Below are 13,246 nucleotides of genomic sequence, written 5' to 3'. Positions count from 1 at the left end.
CGCCACTCTGTTTGAAGTTAGAATGTCCTCCTCCATCACCTTTTTGTTCTCCCTAGCATTCCATTGGTGGCTGTTTAAACATATTTCTTCAATAAGTTGACGGGCCTCATCGGGGGTCTTGCTACCTATGGTACCTCCTGCTGCCGCATCCAAGAGTTGTCTTGTGCTCGGTTTCAACCTGTTGTAAAAAGTCTTGATAATCATCTACTCCGCAAATCCGTGTTGTGGGCACTTTCTCAGGAGCTCCTTGAACCTTTCCCATGTCTCGAATAGAGACTCCAATTGTGACTGTACAAAGGATGAGATCTCATTCTTAAGCTTTGTAGATTTTCCAGGAGCGAAATAACGGGCTTGAAAAGCTTCTACCATCTCCTCCCATGTAGTAATCGAGGTGTAGCCACTGCTTTGCTCTCCCATTTAGGGAAAATACGAAGGCTCTCAACTTGATGGCATCATCCGTCACCCAGTTTATCTAGAGCATATCACATACCTCGAGAAAGTTCTCTATGTGACTATTTGGATCCTCATCGGCCAAACCATTGAACTGTGCAGATTGCTGCAACAAGTGGATGAATGCTGGCTTTATCTCAAAATTCTGAGCTGTAATTGCGGGTCGCACAATACTCAATTGTGTGCTCAAAATTGAGGGTCTAGCATAATCAGAGCGTGTCCTCTGCTGCTCATTCTGTTCTGCCATATTATCTGACCCTTCAACTTCCAAATCAGCTAAATTAGATTGTTCTTCCACAGGTCCTTTCCCTTTTCAAGTTCGGGATCTCCTTCAATCAATATTGAGGAATTCCCTCGGGTCATCAACTTGAAGCTGCACAAAGGAAAGAAAACAAATCAAAACGATGATAGAAAAGAAAATGTGAAGTAGAATGGATAAAGGAATAGCTAAGGAAACAAAAGTGCAAAGTATCTCTAAATGCCTATTCCACAGCAACAGCGCCAAAAACTTGACAATGCTCCTCGCAAGTGTACAGAGTTGTCGAAGTAATAAATCCCAGGTGAGTGGGTTATTGTATCCACAGGGAAAATGGAATAAAAATACCTAATTTGCTTCTTAATTATATGAAAGAATGAATAGTGACGTGTGTGACAAGATTCAATTCTCAAAAGTTAAACAACCCAAAAGAGAGCAAAAGTAAAGGAGAACGTAAGGCAATCGATAAAGATGGGGTACCCGGGTATTGATCTACCTAGGAAAATCGTTTCAAGTGCAAGAACTCTCTATTATGCTTCCTAACTAATGTAATGGTGAGTCAGGGACATCCTTTAATGCATGGCCCCGAATCTAGGGTTAACCAAGCCTAATCCTCTACATATCCCGGGGGAGACGTTGAACAACCTCTCAACCTCACACACGTAAGAAGGATTGCATTAAGCTCTGGGGATTCCAAGTGATAAATCTCTTCCTAATTGTAGACCTAACCCTTGGTCCAGAAGAAAGGTCCCTAACCACAATTAAGGCCTAGATGCTAAAATCACCTCAACGCTTCACTCCATTGCACTCGAGGAACGGAGGTAGAATCTATCATACCGGAGGGTAAAGGGGACGCTACAGTACCTCTCGACTCACCCTCTCAACCCACTCCAATCAAGATTTGTCTAACTCTCGTGGTGTGTCACTCACTCACAAGGGTTACCAAATGAACTCTCAACCCTAGTGTTACTCTAAGGGAGTATTCAAACAATCAAACATTCAAGATTGGAACTCACAATAACATCAATTAATTGAAAGCATAATAAAAAGATTGAATAAAACTAATACACTCTAGGTTCACAAATACCCAAGTACCCACTAGGGGTTTAGCTCTCCATGGAGCACAATAAAAAAGATAATGAAATCAAATGTAAAAGAAAGAAATCCATAGGAACACCCCTTTCGATAGTCGTGGCGATGGTCTTATGGAGAGTCCTCTACTCGTCGCAAAATCCCATTGTCCGGTATAAAGAGATGACGATGTCGGAGCCGTAGAACCTCTCCAAATCCCTAGCCAATACCTCTCAAAACCCTGGCCGCAACCCTCTCTCAAGTAGGGGAAAAGATGGAGAAAATAATGTTAAAAACGGGGCTAAACTCGGCCTTAAATAGGGTTAGAATCGGGATTCCACACGCCTTGTGGATATTCCACACGAGACTTTGGAATTAACGCACGGGCGTGTGGAATTTCTACACACCCGTGTGGCTCCTCTGTTTTGCTCCTTCTTCGGCCGGATGTGAACAGTACCTGCTACAGTGATTTTCTACAATGATTGCTTCAGTACCCTGCTCCAGTAATGGCCCAAAATACTCCCGAATCCATGCTTTCATTGAGGTAACGTAAACGAGCACACGTTCACGTCATAGATCGTCTTGGTTCTTCAATAAATGGTCACATTGGTGGAGATCTTCCTAAATATGCACAAGCTGGAATACTAGGATGTAACTGCCTTCGTGCCTCTCCGAATCACTTCCTTAGCTCGAATACAAGGAGGTTGGCACACATTCTAGCATTCTAAACCCGACTCATGTCTCCGCATTTCAGACTTCTCAAGATCTCCTCCAAATAATGCGTAAAACGATCTACAATGGCTTCTTTCACAAATAATCGGCTTTCCAACCCAACCTGCATAAAAGTACATAAATACACACGTATTAGCGCAAAAACCTGACAAAAGTAATGCTCATCATAAGGAAAGAACGCTTCGCATTCTTATCGGACAAGCACTTATCAAGCCTCCTATAAAAACCTTCAGCATCAATTAGGAGGGATACTTGACACACTCTCCAAGGAACAACAAGCATTTGAGCAAGCAATTCAAGTTCTTGACAAGGTCCCCTTACGTATATCCCGTAAGTGCACGGGTTTGTCGAAGGAATAATCCCGGGTGAGCGGGTCCGAATCCACAGGGAGTAGGGAATCAAAATACTTAATTCAATTCTTAGCTATGTAAAAGATCAATGATAATGAGTGTGACGATGATTCAATTCTCAACAGTAAAAGCAACAAGTAAGAGAGCAAAAGTAAAGAAGGGGGTAAGGCAATCGATAAAGATGGGGTACCCGGATAATGCTCCGCCTAGGCTAATTGTTTCAAGTGCAATAACCGTCTATTATGCTTCCTAATCAATGCAATGGTGAATCGTGGAAATCCTTAATTACATAGTCCCAAATCTAAGGTCAACTATGCCTAACTCTATATATGTCCCAGAGGAGAAATTGAACAATCTCAACACCTACCACTCGCATAGAGTTGCAATGAGCTCTAGGGATTCCAAGTGATAAATCTCTTCCTAATTATAGACCTAGCCCTTTGGTCCAGGTGGAAGGTCCCTAAACACAATTGAGCCCTAGATACTAAAATCACCTCAACGCTTCACTCCGTTGCACGCGCAACTAAGCCCCAGCGGAAGTTCATCCCTTATATCATTCAGTCTATTATGGCCGCAAAGAACTCGAGGAACGGAGGTAGAATCTATCACGCTGGAGGGGAAAGGGGACGCACCTGTACCTCTCCACTCACCCTCTCAACCCTCTCCAACATAGCTTTGTCTAACGCTCGTGGTGTGTCACTCACTCACAAGGTTACCAACAAGAACTCTCAACCCTAGTGTAACTCAAGGGGAAATGTTCATACCATCAAGCATTCAAGGTTAGAACTCACAATAAACATCAATTTATTGAAAGCATAATAAAGAGGTTCAAAGAAATAAATACATCCTAGGGTTCACAATACCCGAGTACCCACTAGGGGTTTAGCTCTCCATGAAGCTATGTACAATCAAAGAAATAGATTGTAAAAGCAATGAATCCATAAAGAAACCCCCTCGATGGTCATGTCGATGGTCTTGTGGAGAGTCCTCTACTAGTCGTCCAAGGATTCCCTCGTCTGGTATAGGATACGCCTCGACGGAAGCTCCCCTACCAACTTTCTTCCTAAGGAATGACGATGTCGGAGCCGTAGGACCTCTTCAAAACCTTGGCCAATACCCCTCGAAACCCTAGCCGAAGCCCTCTCTCAAGTTGCGGAAAAGATGGAGAAAAGAATAATAAAATCGGGGCAGATTCGGCTTTTAAATAGGGCTGGAATCGGGTGACTACACGGGAGTGGATGCTTCATGCGCCCGTGGGGAATTTCCACACGGCCGTGGATAATTTCCACAAGCTCGTGTGGATCCTCCGAACTCCTCTTTTCTCAGCCGGCTTTAAACAGTGCTGCTATAGTACTTTCTGTCGTGTTGCTGCAGTGCTCTACTACAGTATCCATCCTGAATAGCTTTCTGAATCTATACTTTCATCGGAGTAACGCAAACGGGCACACGTTCACGTCGTCGATCACTTGCATCTTCAATGATAGGCACGTTGGTGAAGCTCTTGTTCTATGTGCATAAGTCGGAATGCCCGAGTGTGACTACCTTTGTGCCCCTCCAAATGGATGTGCCAACTCAAATACGAGGAGGTTGGCACACACTCTAGCATCTCACATCGACCTATGTCTTCGCGTTTGATCCTTAGCAAGATTTCCTCCAAAATTGGTGCTTTGTAATCCACATTGGCTTCTTTCCTTCATACATGGCCTCACAACCTTACCTGCATAAAAGTAACAGAAAAATACATATATTAGTGTGAAAACCTGAGAAAAGTAATGCTCAACGTAAGGAATGAACGCTTCGCATCCAGTTCGCACAAGCACTTATCAGTTCCTTATAGATATGATGTAGTAGTGAACGAAATTGAAGAAGTTGGGCAAATCGAGTACATTGGTACAGAGAATGAAAAGGGAGAATCTGAATACCATTTTCAGATTTTGGACAGTGTGAATGAAGATTGTGCTTGTGAGTGGGAAAAATTTCAAGGGGATTTGCTTGTGTCATGTTCCTTTCAAGCTGAAAATACACAAGAAGTAAATCCTAAGGTAATGGAACAAGCACCACTCTTTGGGATTGATCAATTCATAAATTGCAAGAAAGAGATTTTGTGTTTGGAAGACGATCTGGGTAGGAGATTGAAGCCATATAATGACCCACCTGTGTTAAGCTAGGAATTCCCAACCCAAATTTTTTCCTTGGAGGCAAAAAGTAAGATGGTTGGACTCTCCAACAAATATTCCACCCTGGCAAGTAGATTTTTCGTTTAAAGGAAGTAGCTATGCAATGTCTAGTCAGGAGGAATACACTCTTTTCAAGCCTCCACAAGGTAAGGAAGAGGTACGTCAAGCTAAGTGACGTAAAACAACCGCTTCTTGGGAGGCAGCCCAAGTTTTTAATATTTTTCTAGTTTTTAGTTAGTATTTGCATGAAAGGCCTTGAGTGTTGGTATCTTGATTCTTAGATGCTTTCGTTGTGTGATTTTCTTGTGGATATTATGGTGTTATCATGTGCCTAATCCTGTGTGGCGAAGAATCTTTGTCATTTGAGCGTGTTTTTTCGTGTTTTCTCTGGTTAAAATTGCATTGTTAGGCAGCCTCTGAGTGTATCTTTGTGTTCAAGAATTTTCTATAGATCTTGCAAAGTTTTCTAAGTATCCAGAGAAAACACACGCTCGTGTGGAATTTTCGCACGGACGTGCATTTTTGTTCAGAGCTCATCCAGAGATACGACAGGGGCATGGACTCGCCCCTGTGAGTGACCTTATCGTGGTCCACACCCGTGCGGAATTTCCGCACGGGCGTGTGTTTCTATGCAGAGAATTTCTCCCCCATCCCGAGAAGACACAAGGGCGTGTGTCTACCCCTGTGAATTGTCGAGTAAGGATCCACGCTTGTGTGGAATTGTCGCACGGGTGTGTGAATTACTTAGAGAATTTTCTCGATTGGACAGAGAAGCCACAGAGGCGCAAGGCCCTCGCCTCTTGTGGGTCTCTCCTGGGGAGTCACACGGGCGTGGGTCTCTCCTGGGGAGTCACACGGCCGTTGGTTTTCTTTACAATCTCTTCGGTTTTCTTATTCTTTACACTCCTAATCACTCAGAGAACACCCTTGCACTCTCCTGACCTCTCACCGTCATTTTAAAGGGTTGTTATTTGAGTTTTCTGGCCGTTTTCTAGTCTCTCATTCTCATTTCGTTGGTAAGCTTTTCTTTCTCTTTTCTTCGCACAATCTTCATTTATTTTGCAGCACTGGCGTCATCTTCACGAGCAGCGGCAACAGATGCACCAGTAATTGACACCTACATTTGAGGCATCTTTACCTTATCTGTTCTTATTTTTCACATTTTATTTTTGCATTTTATTTTGGATTTGTATGCTCAGAGAATATCTTCCATCTGAGTTTATCTATTAGTTTTGTCTCGAGTTGTATTTCATTGCTCTTTTTTTTATATACTCGAGTTGTTTTTGTTTATTGCACTTTACTAAACCCCCTTGTGTATGCGTGTAAATGGTCTTGTCAGTATGGAAATTGAGGATTAGTCATAGACACAAGAAACAACTATAACTAGTCCCTTTAACATCAAACTTGAGTTTCCAACAGAGTTTAAAAAGTGAGTAGTGCACTAAGTGTAAATTGGGCAAACATTTCTAGAAATTCAAGCAAAAACTAGAGCATGAAAAATATTCAATGTTAAAAAATTCTCCTAAACTCAAGAATACAATCCTTGCAACTAAGGTGAACCGCCATTGGATATGTGAGCATATAACAATCAAGAACAATAGAAAAGATGTGTGCACTATGAAACTCCCCCACCCACACCTTAAATTGTACATTGTCCTCAATGTACACATGCATGCTCACTCAAAATGTATATCATTCAAAAGCAAATGTGGGAGAAGCAATCAAAACAATACTCCCCGACTCCTAGTGTTGCGTTTGATGAAGCTAATTCCATGGGAGTAGTGTTCCGATGGGTTGAGAGGCTGACACGGCCAAGTGCCTCAGCACCTTGGCCGTGCCCATGACTAAGTCTCAATTCCCAAGAAGACAAGACCATCTGCACGCATACAGAGGGGGTTCAGTGAACCTCACTAAAAACAAAATAAATCGAGTGTATATGAAAGATAAAGCAATGAATACAACTCGATGATACAAAATGAACATAAACTCAGAAGGAGAATCCTTTCTGAATAAATAAGTCTAAAATAAAATGCAAAGAAAGTAAAAGAAAGGAAGAGTCAAATGTCGGTGTCGCGCTAAGGCGCCGTTGGTACTGCTGCTACTGCTGCTGGTGAAGCAAATGGTGGGTCTACCAGTGTGGGGGTAGGGGATGAGGGTGCCGGAGGAATTGATGGGGCCTGAGGAGTCCTCGGCTGTAAGACAAATGATGAGGCGACGTCGCGCTCTAAGATCTGCTGTAATACGTTGAAACGTACCATGAACTCTGTGTACTGAGTGGCTTGCATATTCCTAATCTCTGCAATCTCGGCTCGAGCCTCAGCTAACTCAGCCCGTATCACACCCAAAGCGCTCTCGAGCCTCTCAAAGCGATCATAAGCTCGAGATGGTGAAAATATACGCACGGGGGGTGGCTCCTCTGCTACTGGAGGTACCTCGCTCTCCATCGGGGCTGGCTGAGACTTGGGAGCAGGTTGAGATGCCCCGGCTTCATCATCCTCATCCTCAGCTATCTCTGGAGCTGGTCGCACTAACGCGAAAACCCCGGTCCAAACCCTGCGGATCATGCCCATCAGCCTCATCGTCTCTAGACTCAGGGGAGCAGGTATACTCGTCTTCTCTGTCCCTCAAATCGAATCCAAGAGACCCATGCCCAACACTATTCTCATAATCTAGAGGCCCGAGAAGATCGCTCCCAGTCTAGCATAATGGCCCTGATGCTGATGTACTCTGCCATAATGTGCCCTAAGTGAATCGGTACGCGCTGTATCATTGAATACAAGTACAGTAGCTCCTAACGGCTTAGAACACTAGTGCTGTGACCACGGCCTTTCACCGACCTACTTATGATGGCATGTAAATATCTGTATGCAGGTCGGGAAAGGCACGTGGCATTGGACACCCCCGGCTCGTACTGACCCTGACCACATAATGCTCTGTAAGCTCTATGTGGGGTCAAGGTTCCAGGATAATCAGTTGGTAACTGCGCATACTCCTCCGTATTTGTGGAAGCCTCCTCATAGAAACCAAGTAGTACTAAAAATTGAGTGATGCTCAAGGTATAGTGGTGTCCAAATACTCTGAACTGAATGGTATCCAAACTATCGAAGCTCGCGTATGATCTATCAAACTTGAATGATGATAGTATCTCCAATGCAAACTCTTGGATGGCTGGCTCTCTGATCGTCAATAACTGTCGCCACCCACCTACTGAAATGAGATCTTCTACCTCATCAGCGAGCTCATCTCCCTGCTGTAGATCTCACAGTATAGTTGTGTCCAGGAATCGAGTCTGACCGAATCGAAGTTTTCATAAGTGCTCATTGCGAACCTGATGCTCAGGAATCGCAAACCTCATGCCCTCAGGCTCATTAGATGACTCACGTGGCCTCTTATCCGCTTGCTTCTTCGATCGAGGTGCCATAGTCTGCAAAATTTGAAACGAAATCAATCAAACAAGTTGAGAAAATATTACTGCAGGAATCCACACGGTCGTGTAGAATTTCCGCACGCCCGTGTAAAACCACGGGGCGTGAAAACCGCACGGCCGCGCTACCAAACTCTAAAAAATACAACGTAAAAACGCTTCTAGCTTCGTTCTAAACATGATTCATCGCTCTAATTGAAGAAACGAAGCGTTATTAACCAAATTAATCAATGGAAACCATGAATTAGCAAAGAAAATGTTAAATAGAGCTTACCGACGAGATGGGATAAGAAAATGGAGAACCGGCCGGGAAAAACTCACGAAAAATCCTCCAAATTGGTGCTAGGAGTTCGGAGAATTATGGGAGAGTGTTTTCAACCGAATAGAGGTCGTGAAGAGAGTGAGAAATGATTCCTCTTTAAAAAGGATTCATGACCCTTGGCGTTCTGTGCATCCACACGGGCGTGTGGTAATTATCCACGCCCGTGCGCTTTATTACAAAAGAGCCACAGGGGCGCATGCACGCTCCTGTGCGCTCTCGGGAAAAAACTTCTTCGACTCTTACTACTCTCGCACCGGCGTGTTTAAAATACCCACACCCGTGCATCCGACCCACAGGGGAAGACGCACGCCCCTGTGGCTTCTCTGGACATCCGAGAAAAATACCAAGTGTTAAACCCGCCCGTGCGAAAATTCCACACGGGCGTGGACATTCACATGCCCAATTCACAGGGACAACTGCACGCCCCTGTGTTTTCTCAGGATGGAGAGAACACCTCTGCAGAGTTTCACACGGGCGTGTGGAAATTACCCACGCCCGTGCATGGTTCACAAGGTTGCCCACAAGGGCGAGTCCACGCCCCTGTGTGCTCTCGGGAAAATCTGCCTAACTCTGCAGGAATCCACACGCCCTTGTGGAAATTACCCACGGCCGTATGACAGTCGCATGGTCGTTCACAAGGATAGCCGCATGCCCCTGTGCCTTCTCTGGATGAGCTCTTGGTACACACCCACGAGCATGTGAAAAATCCACACGCCCGTGTGTTTTCTCTGGATAACTTAGAAAAATCTGCAGGCTCTGCAGAAAATTTCTGAACATGTTTACACACTCAGAGCCTGCCCTATTATGCAAATTTTACCAGTGAAAAATATGAAATAGAGCTCAAATGACCAAACTTCCGTCAATTCCTCAAAAAAAACACACGATGATTTTAAAAACAACCCACAATAACATCACAGCACAAGCATCTTAAAGTTAGGACACCAGCACTTAACAATTTATTCGTGCAAACGAACTAAACTAAAACATAAGAAAACAGTAAACACTTGGGTTTCCTCCCAAGAAGCGCTTGTTTAACGTCACTTAGCTTGACGTATCTTGTCTTACCTTATGGGGGTTCATGAATGAAAGTCGCCCTCTTACCCCTGCCTTGGAAGCATGATGTGCAAAGTCTCTTAAGGGTAGAGTGTGTATTATCAGGCTTCGGACCACCTATCAATGGTTCATCCAACTTTTCAGGCTCATGTACGTCTCCAACAACCTTGGAGCGTTTCCGGTGGTGTCTTCTAGCCCTCTTCATTCTCCGGAGCACCTTCTTCAAGATCCCCGTGGTAGATGGGACTTCATCCGTCGACCCAAGCATCATTACATCTTCATGTCCCTCCTCTTGGTCAGACAAACCTTCATACAGATCCGGATTGAACATTTCCTTCATATATTCATCAACAAGCTCATCACTAGTGTCTAGAAAGTATAAAGTGTCATCAAAATCAAGAGAATGCCGCATGGCTTCAGCAAGGCGGTATGTGAGCTTGTCATCTCCAACTTTCAATGTGAGTTCTCCGCCGTCAATGTCAATCAATACTTTGGAAGTCCGAAAAAATGGTCTCCCAAGTATCAAAGGTACATCTGCATCCTCATCGACGTCTAGCACTGTGAAGTCAACCAGAAAAATGTACTTGTCCACCTTAACAAGTACGTCTTCGATGATGCCTCTCGGATGTCGCACCGTTCGGTCCGCCAACTGTAAGGTCATCCAAGTAGGCCTAGGCTCTCCCAAGCCTAGCTTTTGGAAGAAGATGTATGGCATGACGTTGATACTTGCCCCTGAATCCGCCAATGCCATTTCTTCACCTAAGTTGCCAATGTTACACGGAATGATGAAGCTTCCCGGGTCTTTCTTCTTGTTTGGCATGTTCTTTTGGAACACTGCCGAGCATGAAGCATCTAAAACCACTGAAGCACTCTCCTCCAACTTCCTCTTGTCGGTCAACAAGTCTTTCAGGGACTTCATATACTTATACATTTGAGCTAATGCCTCAACAAAAGGAATATTGATGTGGAGTTGCTTGAACAAACCCAGGAACTTCTTATACTGTTCATCCCCTTGGTCATTTTTTAATCTAGAGGGATAAGAGATTCTTGGCTTGAAAGGTGGGGATGCCACCTCTTTCTCTTTGCTTGTCTCCTCTTCAACCTCTATAACCTCGGGTGCATGTTTTTTTGGCTTCTCACTCGGAAGCCTACCTTCAACCTCACGACCACTTCTCAAAGTGATCGCCTTCACATGCTCTCTAGGGTTGGTTTCTGTGTTGCTTGGTAAACTTCCGTGCGGCCTTTCGGAGAGAGACTTCGCAATTTGCCCCACTTTATTTTCAAGGTTATGCAAAGAGGCGGTGTGGTTGCAAAGTGTAGACTCAACTGATTCAAACCTTGTATTTGCGGATTGTATAAATCTAGTCAAGTGCTTCTCTAAGTCTGTCATTCGGGTTTCCAAACCTGAGACTCTGTTTTCCACTTGGGGGGCTTGTTGTTGTTGGAAACCCGGTGGTCCCATGGCCTTTTGTGATGCTTGATTACTCCATGAAAAGTTGGGATGATTCTTCCAACCTGAATTGTAGGTATTGCTATATGGATTTCCTTGAGGTCTTATGCCATTACCTACAAAATAAACATTTTCCACTGAAGAAACATCTCCAATAGAGATCGGGCAATTGGAGGGAGCATGTCCTCCACCACAACCGGCGCAATTAGTCACGGCCGCCACTCTATTTGAAGTTAAGTGATCTAACTTCTTACTCAAATTCTCTACTTGGGCTGCTAATGAAGTTACCGCATCAATTTCATGGAGACCGGCCACCTTTTTCTTCTCCCTAACATTCCATTGGTAGCTATTTATCCCCATTTCTTCAATCAACTGACAGGCCTCATCAGGGGTCTTGCTACCTAAGGTACCTCCTGCTGCTGCATCCAAGAGTTGCCTTGTACTCAGGTTTAAACCATTGTAAAAGGTTTGAACAATCATCCATTAAGGGAATCCGTGTTGCGGGCACTTTCTCAGGAGCTCCTTGAACCTTTCCCATGTCTCGAATAGAGACTCCAATTACAACTGAACAAAGGATGAGATCTCATTCCTAAGCTTTGCTGATTTTTCGGGAGGGAAGTAACGGGCTAGAAAAGCTTCTACCATCTCCTCCCAAGTAGTAATCGATGCTCTAGGTAATGAGTGTAGCCACTGCTTCGCTCTCCCCTTTAGGGAAAATGGGAAGGCTCTCAATTTGACGGCATCATCCGTAACCCCATTTATCTTCAGCATGTCGCACACCTCAAGAAAGCTCTCTATATGACTATTTGGATCCTCATCGGCCAAATCGTTGAATTGTGCGGACTGCTGCAACATATGGATGAATGACGGCTTCAGCTCAAAATTCTGAGCTGTAATCGGGGAACGCAGAATACTCAACTGTGTCCCCAATACTGAAGGTCTGGTATAATCGGATAGTGTTCGCTGTTGCTCATTCTGTCCTGCCATGTTTTCAGATTCTTCTACTTCCAAGTCAGCTGAATTAGACTGTTCTTGTACAGGTTCTTTCCCTATTCTTCTAAGTGTGCGTTCAAGCTCAGGATCTCCTTCAATCAATATTGAGGGATTCCCTCGGGTCATAACCTGGAGCTGTAACTAAAAAGAAAGAAAAAGAAATCAGAGCGATGATAGAATAAGAAGATATGAAATATAATATATAGTGAAATAGCTAAGAAAACAAAGTGCAAAGTATCTTTAAACGCCTAGCTCCCTGGCAACGGCGCCAAAAACTTGACAAGGTCCCCTTGCGTATATCCCACAAGTGCATGTGTTTGTCGAAGTAATAATCCCGGGTGAGCGGGTATCGAATCCACAGGGAGTAGAGAATAAAAATACTTAATTCGATTCTTAGCTATGTAAAAGATCAATGATAATGAGTGTGACAATTATTCAATTCTCAACAGTAAAAGCAACAAGTAAGAGAGCAAAAGTAAAGAAGGGGGTAAGACAATCGATAAAGATGGGGTACCCGGATAATGCTCCGCCTAAGATAATTGTTTCAAGTGCAAGAACCCTCTATTATGCTTCCTACTCAATGCAATGGTGAGTCGTGGAAATCCTTAATTACATAGTCCCAAATCTAAGGTCAACTATGCCTAAGTCTATACATGTCCCGGAGGAGAAATTGAACAATCTCAACACCTCGCACTCGCATAGAGTTGCGATGAGCATTAGGGATTCCAAGTGATAAATCACTTCCTAGTTATAGACCTAGCCCTTTGGTCCAGGTGGAAGGTCCCTAACCACAATTGAGCCCTAGATACTAAGATCACCTCAACGCTTCACTCCGTTGCACGCGCAACTAAGCCCCAGCGGAAGTTCATCCCTTAGATCATTCACTCTATTATGGCCGCAAAGAACTCGAGGAACGGAGGTAGAATCTATCACGCCGGAGGGGAAAGGGGACGCACCTGTACCTCTAC

General features: G+C 44.2%; 2 non-coding genes across 2 annotated transcripts; both read left to right on the top strand.

Annotated features, from left to right (window-relative positions):
- The first annotated feature begins 214 nt into the window (after positions 1-214).
- Positions 215-321, top strand: LOC120253556. The gene has a single exon (XR_005534318.1). It is a non-coding gene; the product is annotated as a small nucleolar RNA R71 (small nucleolar RNA).
- An 11,454-nt stretch (positions 322-11,775) lies between these two features.
- Positions 11,776-11,882, top strand: LOC120253546. The gene has a single exon (XR_005534309.1). It is a non-coding gene; the product is annotated as a small nucleolar RNA R71 (small nucleolar RNA).
- The last annotated feature ends 1,364 nt before the right edge of the window (positions 11,883-13,246 follow it).

Source organism: Dioscorea cayenensis, unplaced genomic scaffold (assembly GCF_009730915.1).
Source record: "Dioscorea cayenensis subsp. rotundata cultivar TDr96_F1 unplaced genomic scaffold, TDr96_F1_v2_PseudoChromosome.rev07_lg8_w22 25.fasta BLBR01000114.1, whole genome shotgun sequence".
NCBI classification, from domain to species: domain Eukaryota; kingdom Viridiplantae; phylum Streptophyta; class Magnoliopsida; order Dioscoreales; family Dioscoreaceae; genus Dioscorea; species Dioscorea cayenensis.
Note: the sequence above shows the minus strand (reverse complement) of the source record. Positions and strands in the feature narration are given on the sequence as shown.